General features: G+C 49.0%; 1 long non-coding RNA gene and 1 pseudogene across 2 annotated transcripts in view; one reads left to right on the top strand and one right to left on the bottom strand.

Moving 5' to 3' along the window:
* Nucleotides 1-5890: 5890 nt before the first annotated feature.
* The window catches only part of LOC138690403 (uncharacterized), a 272406-nt gene continuing 257877 nt past the window's right edge, over nucleotides 5891-20419 (top strand). For both annotated transcript variants that reach the window (XR_011329248.1, XR_011329249.1), the window contains exon 1: nucleotides 5891-5929. This is a non-coding gene — a long non-coding RNA (uncharacterized lncRNA). The remainder of the gene's footprint in view (nucleotides 5930-20419) is intronic.
* Nucleotides 14190-19279, bottom strand: LOC138690399 (olfactory receptor 14C36-like; annotated as a pseudogene).

The following is a 20419-nucleotide window of genomic DNA, read 5'->3' as shown; positions in this document are numbered from 1 at the left end:
CAGCAGCAGATCTACAGACAATGTAATTGGGAAGGGGTTTTACTCAGTGGGCTAACTGAAAAGCTGAATGGACTCTTCTAGTGCCTAGACTACCTCACATCAATACTCTACGCGTTTATTGATGTAAACAAAAATATGCTTTTTAGTTTAACTTTTTTCAGTCTTCATTTCCCAAATATATTCTTGTAAGAGTTATCCCTATTAGTCTTTTTAAAAGTCTTGACTGTCACTAGCTGAAACAGCTTTGGAAAAGGCCACAAAAACCAAGCTGCCCTGTGACTTGGATTCAGAATGTATGTAAACAGGTTAAGTAGTTACTGCAACCACGTTGTGGTTTCAAGTGTGTATGAACGTGCTTGTATTCATTTGTGCTTTCCTAGTGCATGTGCATATATTGTTCTTGTCTTAAACTATTTTCCCGTTTGGCACATACACTCCTGGTCATCTATCACAATGGTGCTCAGCTTCCTCAGCTAGCAGCTGTCCCCTGCCTAACACGGCCACGCGCTACACAAGTATTGCCTCCCATGGAGGCCCATAAATAATTGACGTATTGAAGACAATGCAGCAGAGGATGCTACCAAGGTATGGAGATGATAGACGTGTCCCATGCCGTTGTATCTGATTTTTGTCTTGAGACTGCTCCAGCATGAGACTTGAGGGCTTTTTTGTTGTCGCTGGGTAGGAAAGCTAAACTCAGAACACACAGCTGAAGATGTACTTAAACATTGCAATAGCCAAGGCTGTTGTGACACTGCTACCCACCTGCAAGGTAGAGTCTTGAAAGGAATTGGCATGCAGAGAGTGTTTTCAGATAAACCCTGAAAGCTGTTCTACGTGGTTACATGAAAACTTGTAGTAGTCTGAAGTTCCAGTTCTGTAAACCGGTAACACTGCTTACCCAGTTAAGTGCATGAGGGTTTTTTGAGGGGTGGGGAGAAGTTCTGATCCTATGAAAGAAATGTTGTGCTATCTCTTTATTGTAATTTCTTTATAACTTGGTGTTTTTGTAAATGAAGTTGTATGTTTTTCCAGAGTATTTTCGTATGTACTGTAAAATACTGTCTTCCAAAAATAATTTTTTTTTTTTTTTTTTTTTTTTTTTTAATGCACGTGGGATCTGCTTAAAAACCCCAAACAAGTAAACCAAATGTAAGGCGGGCAGGGCAGTGCCACAAAAAATATGTTCTACAAAATGATGATGTCATGGTAGAGTAAATTTGAGGAGACTAGGAACACTGCTTTCCTGCTTCTAGTATTTCCAGGTTTTGAATTCACACCCTCTGAATAGTGCAGCTTGCAAACTGCGTTGACAGCTGAAGTCCCAGTTTGCTGTGCGGACAACAGATACCCCTGACTTCTTTTAAAATTAGTTGCTTGGCTTAAACCGCAATTCTGAGCTCTGATCATCTTAAGCATCCACCTCAAACCCTAGTGACAAGACCGAAGGGGCATGTAGCTATCTTGCATGGCCTTCATTCTCCAGCATTCCCCCTACTGCTGGTATTCCAAACTTGTGGAGAAAGCATGACCATGACCATATACTTACCTTTTTTTTCCCTATTACCTCTGGTTTCCAGCTTGCTTCAAGTGCAATTCATCTCCTAGAAAATGTGCCTTAGTGGGTTTGAGAGGCCTTATTCCTCCTTCTCCCCTCGAAAAAACCCAAAACTTAAGAGTGCAAGGCTTAGGTTTACTCACAGGTTAAAATTAAGAAAGAGAACCCATGTTACTTAAGTGGCTTTTCGCAGAGCTACACCTTGAGTTTATAAAATGGTTACCTTGGTTTTGTGACCTGTGTTAAAACCATGGTCTTTCAATACTGTCAGGTCTGTGTACTAGTTACAGTAGGTATACAACTTCAGCACTTGTGTAAATAAAACTCCATCGTGAATTTGAGGGAATTAAAGCTGAAGTAGGTGATAAGATAAACAGCAAAGCAACTATGAAAAGTGTTTTGTAATGGTCTACAAGCCTGTAATATTACCATGCTTTTAAACAAATTCTTCCACTTGAATATTCCAAGACTGTTAAAGGCTGTTGTGCCCTTAACCTCTAGTCAGCACATGCATTTCTGCAGCTGGTCTCAAACTAACCTGGCTAATTGATATCAAAGTATATGCCTTTACATGGATTTTTTTTTTTAACTCTTGCTTTGCAGAAGTATCTTCTAATTGTGCTTTGTTGTTGTTGTTGTTTTTATCCCCCCTCACTCTTAGGGTGTTAAGAAGAAGTTTAGGAAGAAGTCAGGTTACTAGTTTCCTGGACTTGATCCAGCATAGGTCAGATTACACGCTTTAATCTACCCTGACTCAACGCTTGGCCCCGTGCAGAGTGATGTTGCTGTTCTGGAGTTTCCCTGGCTATTGCAGAGGTTGGATGCTGCCCCAGCACTGTGCAGATTAGATTACAGCTGTTTTAAATAAAGTTCAAACTGCACCAATTCAACTGAAATGTTTTCCTTTGTTTATGGAGCAAGTCTTCTGTCAAAGTGATTGAAAGGCAAGTTCCTCATGCATAAAGACTCCTCTCCCTACAATCCACAGAAGGAAACAACCCAAGCTAGAGACAATATTGCCAAGCGTGGTTCCTGTCCTTTAGGGTGAATCCTTCCAGCAGGCTTTCATATGCTCTGGGAAACATATGCGGTTATAACTTTGCAGCTGCTGTTGACTCTAGCAGTCCTGTCTGAATCTGGTCCAGCGTAGGTCACCAAGAGTCAGTGCTAGAAGAAGCACCTCTTAGCTGTTACCAATTGCATCATCACATCACTTCCTGGCATAGTGTCTTATCACTGATCATCTGGGGACAGAGGTTTTTAGTCATTTGCCAGATGGAGCTGGTAGTAGGGCAAGTTCTTTCTGGAATACCTGAAGGAGAGAAAAGCTGTATGTGGCCTTCTTTCTCATTTTTGTTTTTACTGAAAAGTAAAGCAATCGGTGCTAGCTTTGCAAGATCCTCAGGGTTATCGACAAACCCCAAGTAAGTAAATGCCTAAACTAAAACAAAACCCAGTAACAAACGCATTGTTTTCTCTTGCTCCTACCACAATACATCCCCCTAAGACCCTAAACCCAATACTGAATGTATTTAATTGTGATCGTGCTGAAGACAAGATGACCAGAGCCAGAAAATATCTTGGACTTGAAGGTGAGGGAGGCTCCTTGATACCAGACTTCCTGCAGACTTTGCTGTTTTCTGTCTGCTTTCTTAGCTGGTTGCTCTGTGTGTGGGGCTTGGAGGTCCAGCTGGAGGGGGTGAGGGATGCATGATCAATCTCCTTAAAGAGGAGCAGCTCTGCATTGAAATTGTGTACGGTTAGTAACTTTGAGCAGGACGTTCCATTGCAGGAGTTAACATCTCCTGTGGTTTTACTTGTTAGGTCTAAGCAAAGAAGTGGTTCGTGTGAAGTCGCCTCCACTTCTGCTGTTGCAATGGATGTCCCTGTAGAAACTAGAGAGAGCAAGTAATAAGAGGGGTTGGAGGGACCAGCCGCAGCCCCCTGCTTCCTGGCCAGCTCTGCTGTTGCTCTGCCTTTCGTCGAGTGCTGCGGGGCCAGGTTGGACTAAGCAGAGTCCAGTGGCGTGTTTTCCGAGAAGGAGGCGAGGGGTGGGCTGTTGAGCGCTGCCTGCTGCCTCCTAGCATGCTGGTCAGCATGGACTCCCTCCCCTTCCCTGCGCCTGAGGGTTTCTTCAGCCACCATCTACCCCTGGGGTGCCCAGCTCCGAGCGTCGCCCGCGGGCTCGGGGCTCCAGGCTGCTGGACCTTGTGTAGTTTCGGGGGGGGCTCTTGGCAAAACGGTAGCCTGAGGGCTGATGCTTACCTTGTTGCAGAAGATGCAGCCTGTTGGGCTTTTGGCTGTCTGACCTTCAGGAAAGGGCTAGAAATCAAGAAAATCAGACTGGGACTGCTTGTCCTTGGGCAGTTCCTCTTTGCTGGGAAGACCCTGTCTGAATCACCTGCTGTCTTCACCCAGTCTTGTTTCTTACTCACACCTCATCTCTCCTCGTTTTGGCTGACCTCAGACTCTTGCCCGTCTTCCTTTCTCACCCCAGTCCGTCTTTGCTTCCTCTGCATTTGAACCGGGTGGTACTTTATTCTGTGCTGATGGAGTGAAAATCCCAGGAATCCTGAAACCAGAGGAGAGCTAACCTACCCTGTTTTGGTTTTAGTGTGTGGCAGCCCGGCAATCAGCCACCTGCTGCGCGGACCATCCAGCTCACTCTCTGCAGGACGTGCAATGGAGAGAAAGCTGCAAAATTTGGCTACTAAGCAAGTCTGGCAAGCCTGGGTAAGTTCAGTCTTTTCCAAGGTTCAAGACGTGCCCAGATACGTGCGTGTTTCCAAAGGACGAGCAGAAAGTCCAAGAGTGACACCAGCATAGCCTCTGTGCTAAATTTCATGTCCCTGTTTCTGAAATGTGGAGAAGTTAAGACTTTCTAAACGAAAGTTTTGAAAATTCTTTGAATCTAATTGAAGCAGCCTGTGTTCCTCATGATCATTCTTAGCAAGGACTGAGTCGTTTCTGTTGTGTTTTTCCTGAAAATCAGCTGGAGGCCCACTATAGGTAATCCTACACCAAAGAAAAGTTTCTGGCAAACTTGGAGTAACTGAACATGTGGCCTTAAAATAGGACGTGTTGACTAGCCATAACCTACAAAGTACCTACTTGCTACAGCATTAACTGAAGCTAGAAAATGCTGTAATTTATTTTGTCCCTGCAGTTGTAGTTCCGCTCCATTTTTCCTGTGCGCTCCCTTGGCAAGAACAGAACGTTATCATAAACGCCGTAGCCAAGTGCATGCACACAAGGAAGAAAAGCTGAGGTTTTGTGAATCACTTGACGTAGCAGTGCTTGGCTGTATGCCTTCAGCACTGCTTTAGTGTCTTTGTTGCGATTTTTGTCAGGCTGTCTTTCCTGTCTTACTACTTTGATATTGAATTTGCATCTTATTATGTACAGCCTTTGCTACTACTTGAGCAGAAGGGCGTAAACCTGTCGTTGTGAGCAATGCAACAGAGATTTCTGATTACTAAGCTAAAGAAGTAACAGCTATTTTAAGTTACATCTTTTCTGCTCTCCCAAATGAGGCACGCATTAGACTGTCAGGAAACTGAAAGTTGGTCCTGCTTCTGGATAGTATATACAAAAGCAAAAGTCTAAGTATTTCTGGCAAGAGTTGTAAGTGGTCATTACATTCACTTCTGGTTTTGTCTAGATGGTGTAGCATAGGTTAATTTTCCCCACTCATTTTGAGTGTTTTTGCAGGTCTTTGCCACGACTGTACCTTTTCCACTATGTAGGATAACAGCTGTTGGTACAGTCTGTAAAGCAACCCAGCGTAGGTTTTGTTCAATACATTTATAATTTACCAAAAAATAAAATAAACCAGGTGGAAGCTTTGCCTGTAAGAGAGGTGCGTGGTTGGGGTTTTGACTCTTTACTGTGTTGCTATGAATGTATTATTGCATGTCCCCAAATTTAATAAAGGTATTCTTGTAATCAAAGCTTGTTCAATGCAGTGAAGAAGCACAATGAGCGTGCTTCCAGGGCCTAAGAATGAGCTATTGCTTAATGAGTTGCTTAAAGCCCCTCAAATAAAAGTGGACGAAACACTCAGTTGAGGGAAGTTGTCATACCCCTTCTCTCCAGCTTTAGGAGTGCGAATCTTCCTCGATTTCTGGAACAAAGCTGTTGATCAGTCTCTGCTGCTTGAGCGTATTGTGAGCAAAGATGGAGACCCTCTTGTAAAGGGAGCCACAGAGAATTCTGGCTCCCCTCCGTCTTACTGAGCCCAAACAGGAATTTAGGAAGATCCCAAACTTGTGTTCATAAAGCACTGCTGTGCACACTGCATTAGAAAGCTCTGGGTTGGCAGGCAGCCAGTATCTTCATCCCTCGCTGGAGATTCCTGCTTCATCAGGTGTGGTGAGTCAACTCTCTGTATATAGCTCAGGAGCCAAACACTCTGTTCAAGGGAGCAAAAATAACACTACATTTATTTACCCCTGGGTTTTGTTCTTTCAAATTAATTACAGGGATGTTTATGAAGCAGGGTTGTTGACCACGCAAATATGGGTTGTTCATAGTAATACATATAGTCTGGGAGAAACTGTAATTGCCATGCTAAATATAATTTATTCTGTGGTTCCATTCACCGAAATATTTAATTTTATTTTTCGATTCTTCTTCGAGGGGCCCTTCTGGGCATCAGAAGCTGAAAAATCCTTGACTTGAGACTAAACATTACTTAGCAACAACTGAAAACAGCAGTGTTATCAACATTCTTCTCACGCCTAACTCAAAACCATAGCACTGTACCAGCTACTAGGAAGACAATTAACTCTTTTGGTGGGTTGACCCTGGCTGGATGCCAGGTGCCCACCAAAGCCGTTCTATCACTCCCCTTCCTCAGCTGGACAGGGGAGAGAAAATTATAACAAAGGGCTCCTGGGTTGAGATAAGGACAGGAGAGATCATTCACTAATTACCGTCATGGGCAAAACAGACTCAACTTGGGGAAAATTAACTCAATTTGTTTCCAATCAACCAGAGTAGGGTAATGAGAAATAAAACCAAATGTCAAAACACCTTCCCTCCGCACCTCCCTTCTTCCCGGGCACAACTTCACTCCCGGATTCTCTACCTACCTCACCCAGCGGTGCAGGGGGATGGGGAATGGGGTTTACGGTCAGTTGATCACACGTTATCTCTGCCGCTTCATCCTCTTCAGGGGCAGCACTCATCACACTCTTCCCCTGCTCCAGCGAGGAGTCCCTCCCACAGGAGACAGTCCTCTACAAACTTCTCCAACGGGGTCCTTCCCATGGGCTGCCGTTCTTCACAAACTGCTCCAGCATGGGTCCCTTCCACAGCGTGCAGTCCTTCAGGAGCAGACTGCTCCAGCGTGGGTCCCCCGCGGGGCCACAAGTCCTGCCAGAAAACCTGCTCCGTGGGCTCCTCTCTCCACGGATCCACAGGTCCTGCCAGGAACCTGCTCCAGTGGGGGCTTCCCACGGGGTCACAGCCTCCTTCGGGCATCCACCTGTTCCGGCATGGGGTCCTCCATGGGCTGCAGGTGGATATCTGCTCCACCGTAGACCTCCATGAGCTGCAGGGGGACAGCCTGCCTCACCATGGTCTTCCCCATGGGCTGCAGGGGAATCTCTGCTCCGGCACCTGGAGCATCTCCTCCCCCTCCTTCTTCGCTGACCTTGGGGGTCTGCAGGGTTGTTTCTCTTACATGGTCTCACTCTGCTCTCCAGCTGCCATTTCTGTGTGCCCTGCAACTCATTTTCCTTCTTAAATATGTTATCCCCGAGGTGCTACCACTATCGCTGATGGGTTTGGCCTTGGCCAGCGGCGGGTCCGTCTTAGAGCCGGCTGGTATTGGCTGTGTCGGACACAGGGGAAGCTTCCAGCAGCTTCTCCAGAAGCCACCCCTGTAACCCTCCTGCTACCAAAACCTTGCCACACGAACCCAATACAACTCTATCCCAGCTGAAACCAGGACAAGGAAGTTCATGGAGAACTGTCTCCTGTGGGAGAGACCCCACGCTGGAGCAGGGGAAGAGTGTGAGAAGTCCTGCCCCTGAGGAGGACGGAACGGCAGAGACAACGTGTGGTGAACTGACTCCAACCCCCATTCCCCATCCCCCTGCGCTGCTGTAGGGGTGTAGTTAGAGAATTTGGGAGTGAAGCTGTGCCCGGGAAGAAGGGAGGGTGGGGCGAAGGTGATTCAAGATTTGTTCTTATTTCTCATTATCCTACTCTGATTTGATTCGTAAGAAATCAAATTTCCCCAAGTCGAGTCTATTTTGCCCGTGATGGTAATTAGCTGAGTGATCTCTCCCTGTCCTTATCTTGACCCACGAGCCTTTCATTGTATTTTCCCTCCCCTGTCCAGCTGAGCTGTGGAGTGATAGAGCGGCTTTGGTGGGCACCTGCCAGGGTCAACCCACCACAGTGGGTCTAGGTGATGCAGAGTCTACTTGAGGGTGCTCCTGTAATCACTAGTGGGTGGGATTTAGTGCAGTTTTGGCTATCCAAAAGAGAGCATTTCATTCACTTTTGCTTCTCTCTGTGAATCGAGGGAGTTCGCTGCTTCAGCGTGTGACTTTTTTTGTGTATGAAGAGTGAATGTGGACAAAGAGAGTCCAAGCAAGGAGGTGTCTGGGTGGGTCTTGGCATCTGTGCTTGACCCAGTAATGTGTATTCCATTGGTGCATGGTCATCCACTGTGGGAAGTGGACTTCAGTGGAGGTAACATGGACTTAATATACACCTGAGGCATGTATTTTGTTGAACTATTCCCATTTGGTTTTGCTTGTTGGCAATTAAGAAGCATCCTCCTGTGTCTGGGTGCAGCTCCTTCTCCAAGAAAAGCAGGTGGGAATTGGTGCCAAGGGGTTAAGACATGCAGCTGTGGATGTGAGTGGAGAAAGCTCTGATTTCATAGAATCGTTGAATGGTTTGGGTTGGAAGGGACCTTTCAAGGTCATCGAGTCCAATCCCCCTGCAATAAGCAGGGACATCTACAACTACATCAGGTTGCTCAGATCCCCATCCAACCTGACCTTGAATGTTTCCAAGGATGGGGCATCGACCACCTCTCTGGGCAACCTGTTCTGGTGTTTCATCACCCTCGTCATAAAAAATTTCTTGTATATCCGCTCTAAATCTACCCTCTTCTAGTTTAAAACCATTCCCCCTCGTCCTATCACAAGAGGCCCTCCTAAAAATTCTGTCCCCACGCAAGGCTGCTGTAAATCCCGGGTGGCTGATGAGAGAAATGCTGGGGTTGGGGGGGTAGGACAAAGCTTGCCCATAGAGTGGCCTCTGCAAAGGGTCTTGACTTCCCTCTATGTTCATAGTCAACTAGGAGATGCTCAGGATCAATAGCAATCACAGATTGCTGGTATCACTGAATCTGGAAGCAGAAAAATAAGGAAAAGTGGAAAAAGAAGAAATGCTTTCTTACTGTTACTTATTATAGAAACCTTTTTGCTTTGACTACACTCCTGAAATCCCTCTGATGAACCCCAGAAGAATTGCGGAATTAAGGAAAATTACGCAGAGAGACGTGGCTCGTGAGGGAGTTTTGCATGTTAATGAGCCCTCTGGTGCCGAGTTCCCGAACTGCAGCTCTCGACAGAAGATGGAACAAGGCTGCTGAAACCCAAAAGTCAGCAGCAAGCCTCCAAGTTTCCGAGGGTGTTTGCGAGCCCCATTGAGGACCACCAGTGGAGAGACCGTGGAGGGGATGAGCAGACGAGGTGACCATCCCTGTGGGCGGGTGAAGGAGAGCCCAGAAGCACTGGATCCAGGTAGAAAAATGAAGGTGGCGGTGGCTGGGAAAGCCCTTGGTGTGTTTTATCAAGCAGGACAGCCAAGGCCTGACCCCCATCCCCTAGGAACAGGGGCCTTTCATCACGGGTGTCTCAGGGCTCTTCCTGAGGGCAGTGAGATGTGAGGGTTTGCGATGCCGAGTGCGGGTCAGTGGTAGGACACCTCCCAGGCTCTACCAAGGGTGAGGAGGCAACAAAAGGCCGGGGCTTTAAGGAACTGGTGTCCCCTCATGGGCCTCAGTGGAAGAGACAGCTGCCGTTGCTCAGAGGACATGGACCTCAGTTCTGCTGAGGGTCCCAGCCCCACCAAAGCCCTTGGCCATCCCGACCACAGGCTGTCCTATGCCTGTGCCTGTTTTCCCTGAAGATTTTAACCACCACCCCTCTTTCCGACCACACCCTGACCCCATGATGTCCCAAGCTTTACTGATGACTCTCTGTGCTCAGGGAAGGAGGAAAAGAGAGCAAGATCAGCTCATGGGGCATGACTGAGCACAGCCACCCTCAGCAGCGGGCATTCACCCCCTACCGAGGCGTGCACACAACATGGAAATGTCTCTTTCGTCCCTGATTTGCACAAGAAGGGTCTTCCTTCCTGCCATCTTCCCAGGACAAACCTCCTGCTTCTCCTCCTCAACCCACAGACAACCACTCCTTTCCATTTCTGGCCTCAGATATGGTTTAAGGATTTGCTAAAGCCATCCACCTTCCCTTTGTTGCTCACTGAAATCCCTTGACACTCTCTCCCAACCCTACACACGGCCAACCACACACATGGCCAACCACTGCTGCTCAGGGCAGCTCTTAGAATCATAGAATCATAGAATCATTTAGGTTGGAAAAGACCTTCAAGATCATTGAGTCCAACCATCATCCATGCCCACTAAACCATGTTCTGCAGTACCTTGTCTCCGCACTTTTTGAATACCTCCGGTGATGGCGACTCAACCACTTCCCAGGGCAGCCTATTCCAATGTCTGACAACCCTCTCCGTAAGGAAGTTTTTCCTAATATCCAACCTAAATCTCCCTTGCCACAACTTGAGGCCATTTCCTCTCATCCTATCCCCAGCCACCTGACAGAAGACACCAGCACCCACCTCACTACAACCCCCCTTCAGGTAGTTGTAGAGAGCGATAAGGTCTCCCCTCAGCCTCCTTTTCTCCAGACTAAACAGCCCCAGTTCCCTCAGCTGCTCCTCATAAGACTTGTGCTCCAGGCCCCTCACCAACTTGGTTGCCCTTCTCTGGACACGCTCCAGCAACTCAGTGTCTTTCCCGTAGTGAGGGGCCCAAAACTGAACACAGGACTCGAGGTGCAGCCTCACCAGTGCCGAATACAGGGGAACAATCACCTCCCTGCTCCTGCTGGCCACACTATTGCTGATACAGGCCAGGATGCCGTTGGCCTTCTTGGCCACCTGGGCACACTGCTGGCTCATACTCAGCCGGCTGTCGACCAGCACGCCCAGGTCTTTCTCTGCCGCGCAGTTTTCCAGCCACTCTTCCCCAAGCCTGTAGCGCTGCATGGGATTGCTGTGACCGAAGTGCAGGACCTGGCCCTCGGCCTTGTTGAACTTCATACAATTGGGCTCAGCCCATCGATCCAGCCTGCCCACATCCCTCTGTAGAGCCTTCCTACCCTCGAGCAGATCGACCCTGCCTCCCAACTTGGTGTCATCTGCAAACTTGCTGAGGGTGCACTCAATCCCCTCGTCCAGATCATTGATAAAGATATTAAACAGAACCGAGCTCAACACCGAGCCCTGGGGAACACCGCTTGTGACCCACCACCAACTGGATTTCACCCCATTCACCACAGCCCTCTGGGCTCGTCCATCCAGCCAGTTTTTCACCCAGCGAAGAGCACACTCGTCCAAGCCATGAGACGCCAGCTTCTCAAGGAGTATGCCATGAGAGACAGTGTCAAAGGCCTTGCTGAAGTCGAGGTAGATAACATCCACAGCCTTTCCCTCATGCACTAGGTGGGTCACCTGGTCATAGAAGGAGATCGGGTTGGTCAAGCAGGACCTGCCTTTCGTAAACCCATCAGGCTGGATCAGGCTGGGCCTGATCCCCTGCTTGTCCTGGACTTGCCATGTGAGTGCTCTCAAGACAAACCGTTCCATAATCTTCCCCAGTAGCAAGGTCAGGCTGACAGGCCTGTACTTCCCCGGATCGTCCCTCCAACCTTTCTTGTAAATGGGCATCACACTGGCAAGCCTCCAGTCCTCTGGGACCTCCCCTGTTGACCAGGATTGCTGATGGATGACGGAGAGTGGCTTGGCAAGCACCTCCGCCACTTCCCTCAGTACTCTTGGATGGAGGCCATCTGGTCCCATAGATTTGTGAGTGTCCAGATGGCATAGTAGGTCACTAACTAGTTCCTCCTGGATTAAGGGGGGTATATTCCGCTCTTCATCCTTGCCTTCTAGCTCTTCAGAAGAGTCCTTGAGTTCCTTGGTTCTTGGTGCTTCTTAGAATCTTCCTGGATCTCTCCAGAGCTCATGGTGAGCTTTCTTGGCCATAAGAGGGCCTTTTGGACCATCTTTCATGAGATCATTGTCTTTTTAAGATCTTCTGTGCAGAAAGAGTAGTCACAGCAAATCACCAATGGCATCAAAACAGACGCCGAATGAATTGGCAGAAAGAACCAGTTAAGCAACACCCAAGGCTGTGCCTTCCTGGTAAGGAGTCTGTCCTGAGAAGGGGATCCAGCCTCTGTCGCCTTGGGGACACAAAAGGTGACTTTTGCAAGACCCCCCTTTCATCTGAGCCACTTTGAATAGGTCATTGAGGATTGGGTATCATGCCTTGTATGGCACATACTGATTATTTTTGGTAGATCATGATACTCTTGGGGAAATCATAAAAACATCTGAAGAATTATTTAAAGATTATTGACCAAAGCCCCAGCAGATGTGGTTCTCAGGAAATGGGACACCAGAGGCCAAGGGAGGGATGGTTTGAGCACTTTCCTTGGATTTGGCAAACCAAAGAGCGTTCCCCTCTCCCCAGCTCTCTATCCTCCTCGTTGAGGGGTGTGAGGAACTCTACCGACTGGGTCTGAACTCACAGTCATGTCAAGTAATTTATGTCTAACTGAGGCCAATGTTGTCCTGTCAGCTCAGGATTTGACCTTCCATTTGAGCCCAAAGCATTTCAGTTCACAATACCTCCATCTTCGCTCTGACATGGTCCATTGCATGACGCAACTGTCCTGGCTCTCCAGGCAGGATGGGCAAGAGATTTTAATCCCTGAACTGGAGCTTTGCCCCTTGCTGGAAATGTGAATGCAGCAGGCTCGAGCCAAGACACCCAGGAAACCCAACTGCCCAGAGGACCAACTAATGAAAACATCCCCCATGTAATTTATGTAATTTATGCCTGTCCATGGACCTTGTTGATTCAGACATGCAGACTCACTTCCCAGCTTGATTCTTTGTGGAGGGTACCATGGAATGACACCGTGGCCCTCCAAGTGCCAGACCCCTGCTGATTCACGGAGGGCTAGGGCCTTGCTGCTTCCTTTCTTCCCATCAGGGTTTGGGAGGAGAGGAAGGAAGAGCAGGTGAGGTTTCTGGGTGCCAGTGTTTGAAAAGGGGGAGCAGAGCCATCACATAGGAAATGATCTAAAGGCTATGCTAGTTCAAAACTATTACCTTCAGCTCCTTTCTCAGAGGCCTTAAAACCTCAGCAGGAACCTGGAAGTGCTGAGCTCCCTTCACCTCCCTCTCTTTTAGCAATTAAGTTGATAGTACCCAAGCCAGAGGCTTTCTTTCAATTCTGTTTGCAGCCTACAGCACCCCATGCTCTGGAGATATGCCGGGAAACTTGCAGAAGAATGGCACTCCTCTGCACAAGAAGGTGGATGTTCCCAGGAATTTCAGGAGGCACGGCCCACCGATAGCTGTGTTCACGGAGCTGGTCAAATGCTTTCTCTCCATTTTGGTAATGGCAGTTTAGGTGCATGGTTTGTGTGTAAATTCTCTCTGTGGATGCTGACATTTACTGAGCAAGCTGGTGTGACCTCAGAGCTGGCCCTGCTTTGAGCTGGCGGCTGGACTTGAGACCTCCTGAGCTCCCTTCCACCCTGAATTGTCCTATGAGCATATCATGTAGAGACCCTCACTTCCAGCTTAATCTCTACTTGTACGGAGGGTGGCAAGGCAAAGGCTCATGGAAGGCTTGCTGGGGAAGAGACTGCTCCAGGCTGGCTGTGATTTTGTGGAGCTGAAACCTGAAGAGCTCCAAAGGTGGAGACCACAGCAACACTCCTCCTAGTCCATTTTATTTTTCCTAAGGCTCAGCCTAAACCTCCCAAGAGGCAGTTTGTGGCTGTTGCCTCTGTCATAATCATAATCCACTGCGGAAGACAGCTTGGCTCTGTGATCTTTCCAGGTAGGTTTAGGCTCTTATTAGGTTGCCCCATGTCTCCTTTAGCAGGCTAGAGAGGCCCGGTTTCCTCAGAATCTCCTCACACCTCATGCTTTAGGCTCCTAGCTCCATTTTGACAGACCTCCTTGGGACCCTCTCCAGTTTCTCCACTTTCCTTTTGAAACGTGAAGCCCACTGGCTCATATGGCATTGTCATGGTTCCCAGGCCCTTCCCCTCAGGGCACTCCTCAGGCAGTCAGGTCCCTTCCCATGCACATGGAGGTCTTGTGCAGCTTGTGGGCTGAGATAAAAACAGTTCAATAGGCAAAGGAAAGAGGTAAAAAACCCTCCATAAACCAAAACCAACAAGCAATGCAAAGACAATCACTCAACACCTCCCACAAGCAGACTGACACCCAGCCGCTCTCCCTGCAACAGGCACCTTGAATGACAAAAAAATCCACCTCCTTTTTCCTCTGCCCCTGGTTTTATTGCTGAGCATGACATCATATGTTAGGGAATATGCCTTTGGTCAGTCGGGGTCAGCTGTCCTGGCTGTGTCCCCCCGAGAGCTTCTTGCCCACCCCCAGCCTACTCACTGGGAGGGAGCAGAGTGAGAAGTAGAGAAGGCCTAGACGCTGTGCAAACACTGTTCAGCAATAGCCAAAACACTGGTGTGTTGTCAATACTGTTTTAGGCAGACATGCAAAACATAGCACCCTACGGGGCTGCTGCAAAGGAAGTTAACCCCATCCCAGCCAGACTCAGTACACTTGAACAGGGGGCCCAGAAACGGACGCAGTAGCGTACAGGTGGTGTAATGAGTGATGAGCAGGGGGAGACCATCATTTCCCTCACTCTTTTGGCGAGGCTCCTCTTTTATACAGTCGAGGACACTGCTGGCTTCCTTTGCCACCAGGTCACAGTGCTGGATCACGTTTTGCCTTCTGTCCCCCAGAACCAGCAGGGCCATTTCCACAGAGCTGCTCCCCAGCCAGGCAGTCCCCAGTCCCTGCCACCGCAAGGTGTTAGTCTGTCCTAGGCACAGGACCTGGCCTTTGTCCTTCTACTATTTCATTAAGTTCCTGACAGGACAGTCCTTCTGCCTGTCAGGTTGCCCGTGAATGGCGTCCCGAGGCACAGGAATGGATTTCCCAATCCAGTGCCATCGACAAACATGGTGAGAGCTGCCTCCTCCAGGTCGCAGCTAAAGGTGTTAAACTGCACAGGGCCCAGGAGAATCCCCTCTGCTGCCCCACAACGTTCCAGTACATCCCATCTCAGCCTGATCGTCCAACTGGTGTTTTACCTATCCCTTTGTCTACTCTTCCAGACCGTAATGTCCTAAGTTGGGTGGAAGAATATGAGGGAGACCATGCTAAGAGTTTTGCTGAAGCTGAGGAACATGACATCCACTTTTTATCTCCTCAGGCACAACTGCAGGCTATCAGCTTGGCGAGGCGTCATTTACCCCTGGTAAGTCCATGTTGACAGTTCTTCCCCTTTAGGCGCCCAGAAATGTCACTCAAGAGGACTCTGATTGCACACTCTTCACCAACATCAGCTTGTACAGCCTGGGGGTCCCTGGGTTGCACTTTTGGCCTTTTTCAAAGATGGGTGCGACATTTGCTTTTCCTCTCTCACAAGTGACCTCTGCCAATCCAATGACCTTTCAAAAGGGATATTCCAAAGAAAAACCCATTTTCCCCTGTAACTTCACTACCACCATTCTGCCTATTATACCACATGCTTAATTTCTCTAATCTTTCATATATTTTCCCCTGTCCAGGACAGAATGACCATTTCTAACATCATCTTTTCAGCAGATGGTCTGGGCAAAGGCTCTTTCCACTCTTCTCCAGGTTTCCCCTCCCTTTAATCTTTGTTCATTTAGATACCTCTCACCTATGCTGCTGTTTTGAGCTTCAGACACTAAAAGCTTACCTGTCCTTCAACAGTCTAATTGCCTCCTTAGACAACTCTTTAATTATGTTTATATCTGTCTTTTTGTATCTACCGACCTAAAATATTTCTCATAAGATTGTCCCTTGTAGAAAGGCAACCTCTTTAGGAGCCGGCTGTACTTAGCATATGCTTGCGGAGTGTGTTTTATTGTTTATGAAACTTGACCATGCTTTACTGTTCTTTGCTTGCAAAGAGGAAAAATCCTTCTGTGCCTGTGGGCAGCGAGTTCTCTAAGGAGCACAGGTGGAAGATGGTGCAAAGGAGCTGTAACATCCAGCTGCAGACTTCAGTGGAGAGTTCTGACGCAAGGAAAAGTGAGGTAAGTCCCAGAGGGCTGATGAGAAAAATGGTGGCGTTGGGGAGGTGAGGAGCAAGGTTGTCCATACACAGTCAGACCTCAAGGGACTGCTTCTTCTACCTGTCCAGACCTCCTGAGGAGACACTCGGGATCATTATCACTTGGAGAATGCTGCTATAACCTCTTCTCTAGTTAGAGAGTCACTAGAGTCACTGCAAGTACATTTATTTTGTTTAATTAAAGAAGGAGTATAGCTCCTTGTTCTCACAGTCGCTGGGTCACACGAGGGAGGTAGATGATGAAGTAAAAGTGGGGTGTCCACATGTCTTTGTGGACAACATTATCCCAAGAACAAAAAGCGAGAGAAGAAAAAAACTCGCCCAATAACAATGACAACAACTAAAACTAATAAAGAAAGGCTGGGCCTGTAATAAGTTACATTATGAGTCATATGCTGAGGAAGATGGACACTACAGCTTCTGGAAAAATTCCATCACCCATTTCCACACTGCATCCTTGAGCTCCTGGTTCCTCACGCTGTAGATGAGGGGGTTCACCGCTGGCGGCAGAACTGAGTACAGCACTGCCACCAACAGATTCAGGGATGGGGAGGAGATGGAGGGGGGGTTTCAGGCAGGTAAATATGGCAGTGCTGAGGAACAGGGAGACCACGGCCAGGTGAGGGAGGCAGGTAGAAAAGGCTTTGTGCCGTCCCTGCTCAGAGGGGATCCTCAGCACTGCCCTGAAGATCTGCACATAGGACAGCACGATGAAGACAAAACAGCCCAAAAAGACAAAAGCACTAAACATGAGAAGTTGAAATTCCCTGAGGTAGGCATCTGAGCAGGCGAGCTTGAGGATCTGGGGGATTTCACAGAAGAACTGGTCTACAGCATGACTTTGGCAGAGAGGGATTGAAAATGTATTGGCAGTGTGCAGCAAAGCATAGAAACAAGCACTTCCCCAGGCAGCTGCTGCCATGTAGACACAAGCTCTGCTGCCCAGGAGGGTCCCGTAGTGCAGGGGTTTGCAGATGGCAATGTAGCGGTCATAGGCCACGATGGTGAGAAGAAAATACTCTGCTGAAATGAAAAAGACAAGCAGAAAGACCTGGGCAGCACATCCCAAGTAGGAGATGGCCCTGGTGTCCCAGAGAGAGTTGGCCATGACTTTGGGGAGAGTGGTGGAAATGCAGCCAAGGTCGAGGAGGGAGAGGTTGAGAAGGAAGAAGTACATGGGGGTGTGGAGGTGGTGGTCGCAGGCTATGGTGGTGATGATGAGGCCGTTGCCCATGAGGGCAGCCAGGTAGATGCCCAGGAAGAGCCCAAAGTGCAAGAGCTGCAGCTCCTGTGTGTCTGCGAATGCCAGGAGGAGGAACTGAGTGATGGAGCTGCTGTTGGACATTTGGTCCCTCTGGGCACAGGGATCTGTTTAAGGAGGTAAAAAAGTGGGAATTTAGTCACCTTCTGTGAGCAACACCTACTTCATTTTTTTAGAAACCCCTCAGACTACCTCTCTCCTTTTCAGGAAGACCTTTGGCAGGTCCCTTGAGCTCTGATTGGTGACCACTGAGGGTGCCACTGGGAACAGTTGCCTCTGCTGTCGGCTTAGGAGGAGAAAGTAATGGGTAATACATAACTAGGTAAATAGAAACCGGGACTGATCAGATGGCCACTGGCCAAGGGAAGTTATCTATTAGCAGGTCCTGACGAGCAGGTCAAATCATCCCTGAAGAAACCACAAAGGTGATTTTGGTGCTGTCTGTAGGCAGAAATGTGGGAAGGGAATTTGTGAGGTGCCTCGCAAACCATCTGATCTCTTTCGGGGTAATGCTCTAGGAGTCTCCGTCAAACACTGTACAAACTCGATTACCAACCCACTGTGTCCTCAACCCACCAGGGCAGGAAACAGCAGAGACTGGAAAGTGCCTTCCTTTTCAGCTAGCCCCTGTCTTGACCTTCCTCTTGAAAAATCAGCTCCAGAGATATCCTGGGAGCGACCTGGAGCTCTGAGCAGTCCTGACCCACGCAGCACCCTCCTGACAGCAGGAGGACCCTGCCCTGCCTGGGGTTGCTGCTTCCACCCACAGATTCTCTTTGCAGCGCTGTGAGGAGCTCCCCGGGCAGGCTGAGTGCTGACCCTGGCAGGCAGCAGAGTCCCTGTCCCGGCACACAGCCCCCAGGAGCGCAGGGACCCTGCTCGGAAGGACAGCCCTGGGCACCCCTCACTGCACACCTGGCTTCTCACCCCTGCAATCATCCCCAGGAGGAGGCAGCTGCCATGCCCTGTCCTACTGAGAGTGCAGCAGGGAAGCCCTGCTCTGGAGCACATCCTTCTCCTTTCTACTAGGGAAACTGCAGAGTCCTCCTGAAAGATCCTGCAGGCAGTGGGATGAACCAGCCTTCGGAGATCCCTCCAGGATACTCACTATCATTGTGCTGCAGCTCAGAGACTTACCATGTAGAGGGCTGTGAAGATTTTGCCGTCAGTGAGCTCCTAGCATCCTCCCACCCCAGACTCTTTAACCTCTCTCTGCCTCACTCCTCTCCTCTTGGCACCTTGCAGGCAGTGCCCTCAGCCCTGCTGCGCTTTGCAGAGGAGCCGCTCCTGGGCAGAGCTGTCTCTCTGCACCACTGCCCACTTACCATGAGCTCCCTCCGCCCCAGGAGCCCGGCACAGCTCAGCAGCACAGGACCAGCCCAAGGCAGCACTTTCTCTGCCCTCTCTGGGCTCCCTCCTGGGGTCCCTGGGGCTCCAGGGGAAGCTGCTGTGAAAGAGATGGAACAAATCACTGCTGTTCTCTCCCTCAGCTGGGGAGAGACACTTATTGCCAGCACTGTCCTTTCCTCTATCAGAAAAAGAGTTGGCCATGAGAATCACCTTCCTTTGTTCCACCATGAGACAGGACACCTGGACAGGGACAGGGAGGGATCCCCTTTGCCCCTCTGCGGGAACAGATACAGCTGAGTCAATCGAGGCATCTCCTTCAGGGTGTGCCGTCCTGGTGCTGGAAGGGGACTCCGCTCCCTTCTGTGACGACTGCCACAAACCCACAGGAGCTGGGATTCCTCTCCTCTTGCCTCACTTCAGGTGTGCACAAAATAGGCAGTGGCATGTGAGCTCCTTGTCTCTGCTCCCATGCTAATCAATGGAGAGGGAGGCTGGGAGGGAGACGCAAATACCTGGTGACATCTGAGGTGCCAGAGGTGGTCCTAACTGCAAATGCCAATGGAGCAGTTCATAGAGACAGGACAACATCTGGGGGCATCCTCTTGGAGGCTGTTGGGAAGTTCCTTTGGCCATCTGAAGTAACAGCTGATGCCCAAATTAAGGGCAGCTGAACTCATGGTGTTCAGGGCAGCTCACAGAGTGATTCAGCTGAACAACTGTCCCCTGGGCCATAGGGAGAGCTCAGTCTCTCTCTTCTCCATCAGCTGTATTTCCTACCTCTCCACTGATTACATTGGCAGCTGTCTCATGTTCAGCCGCACCTTGCCTTACAGAATCCAGGGCAGGTACTCTATGGAATGTTCACATGCAGGCCCACAGAGCTACATGAGATGCCAGGGCTGGCAGGGACCACACGCCACCTGCAGAGAAGCAATTCCCATTCAGGGCAGGGATGTCACAGATGTTCTTGTCCTCCTGGTTGTGTTTTGGTTTGTACTAATATACTCGTCTTTGGGGGGATTTCCTGTACTGGGGTGGGATGCAGTCATAGGGACACAGATGCCTGATGCCAGTTTAGATGCCCTGGGACCCTCTGCTCAGGCTCCATCTGCAGCACCTGAAGGGCTCTGGTCTCCTGCAGGTCCTCTCTGACAGCTGGCAGTCCCAGGCACGTACCTCAGGTAAAGCTCTAGAGGTGGCACTGGGGGCTTATGGTCAGACAGAGGAACTCTGCCTGAAAACCTAGGAAACCTTTTTAATCTTTAAAAAAGGAGCACCTTTTCATCAGCTGAAATGTTCAAAAGTTTCCATAAAGTGTCAGTGGGATTTCTATCATGCCAAAAATGTGAATTTACAGGATATGCATTAATCATGGGGGAAGATACGTTGATCATCCCTTGTACTTGCCTTGGCAGTATTCTGTGTCTTATACTGTACATTTAATCTGAGTAATCTGTCTGGTATTTCCACCTGTCCTGTCTAAATTGACCATGTCCGAAGTCACCTTTCCAGCAGACTAACTGGACATATGCCCTTTCCATTATTCTCGAGGTTTCCCTTCCTCTTACTTTGTGACCATTCATATGCCTCTCACCCATCCAGTTGCTGCTCTGAGCTTTGGAGAGGGAAAAAACTTTCCTGCCTTTCAGTAGTCTGCTTAATTGCGTCTTTAATTATGTTTATATTTATCATGTCCTGTCTGTTCATCTAAAATAACTCTTGTATGGTTATCCCCTAAGGAAGATGAACCTCATCAGAGGCA

The sequence above is a fragment of the Haliaeetus albicilla genome, chromosome 22 (assembly GCF_947461875.1).
Source record: "Haliaeetus albicilla chromosome 22, bHalAlb1.1, whole genome shotgun sequence".
NCBI classification, from domain to species: Eukaryota; Metazoa; Chordata; class Aves; order Accipitriformes; family Accipitridae; genus Haliaeetus; species Haliaeetus albicilla.
Note: the sequence above shows the minus strand (reverse complement) of the source record. Positions and strands in the feature narration are given on the sequence as shown.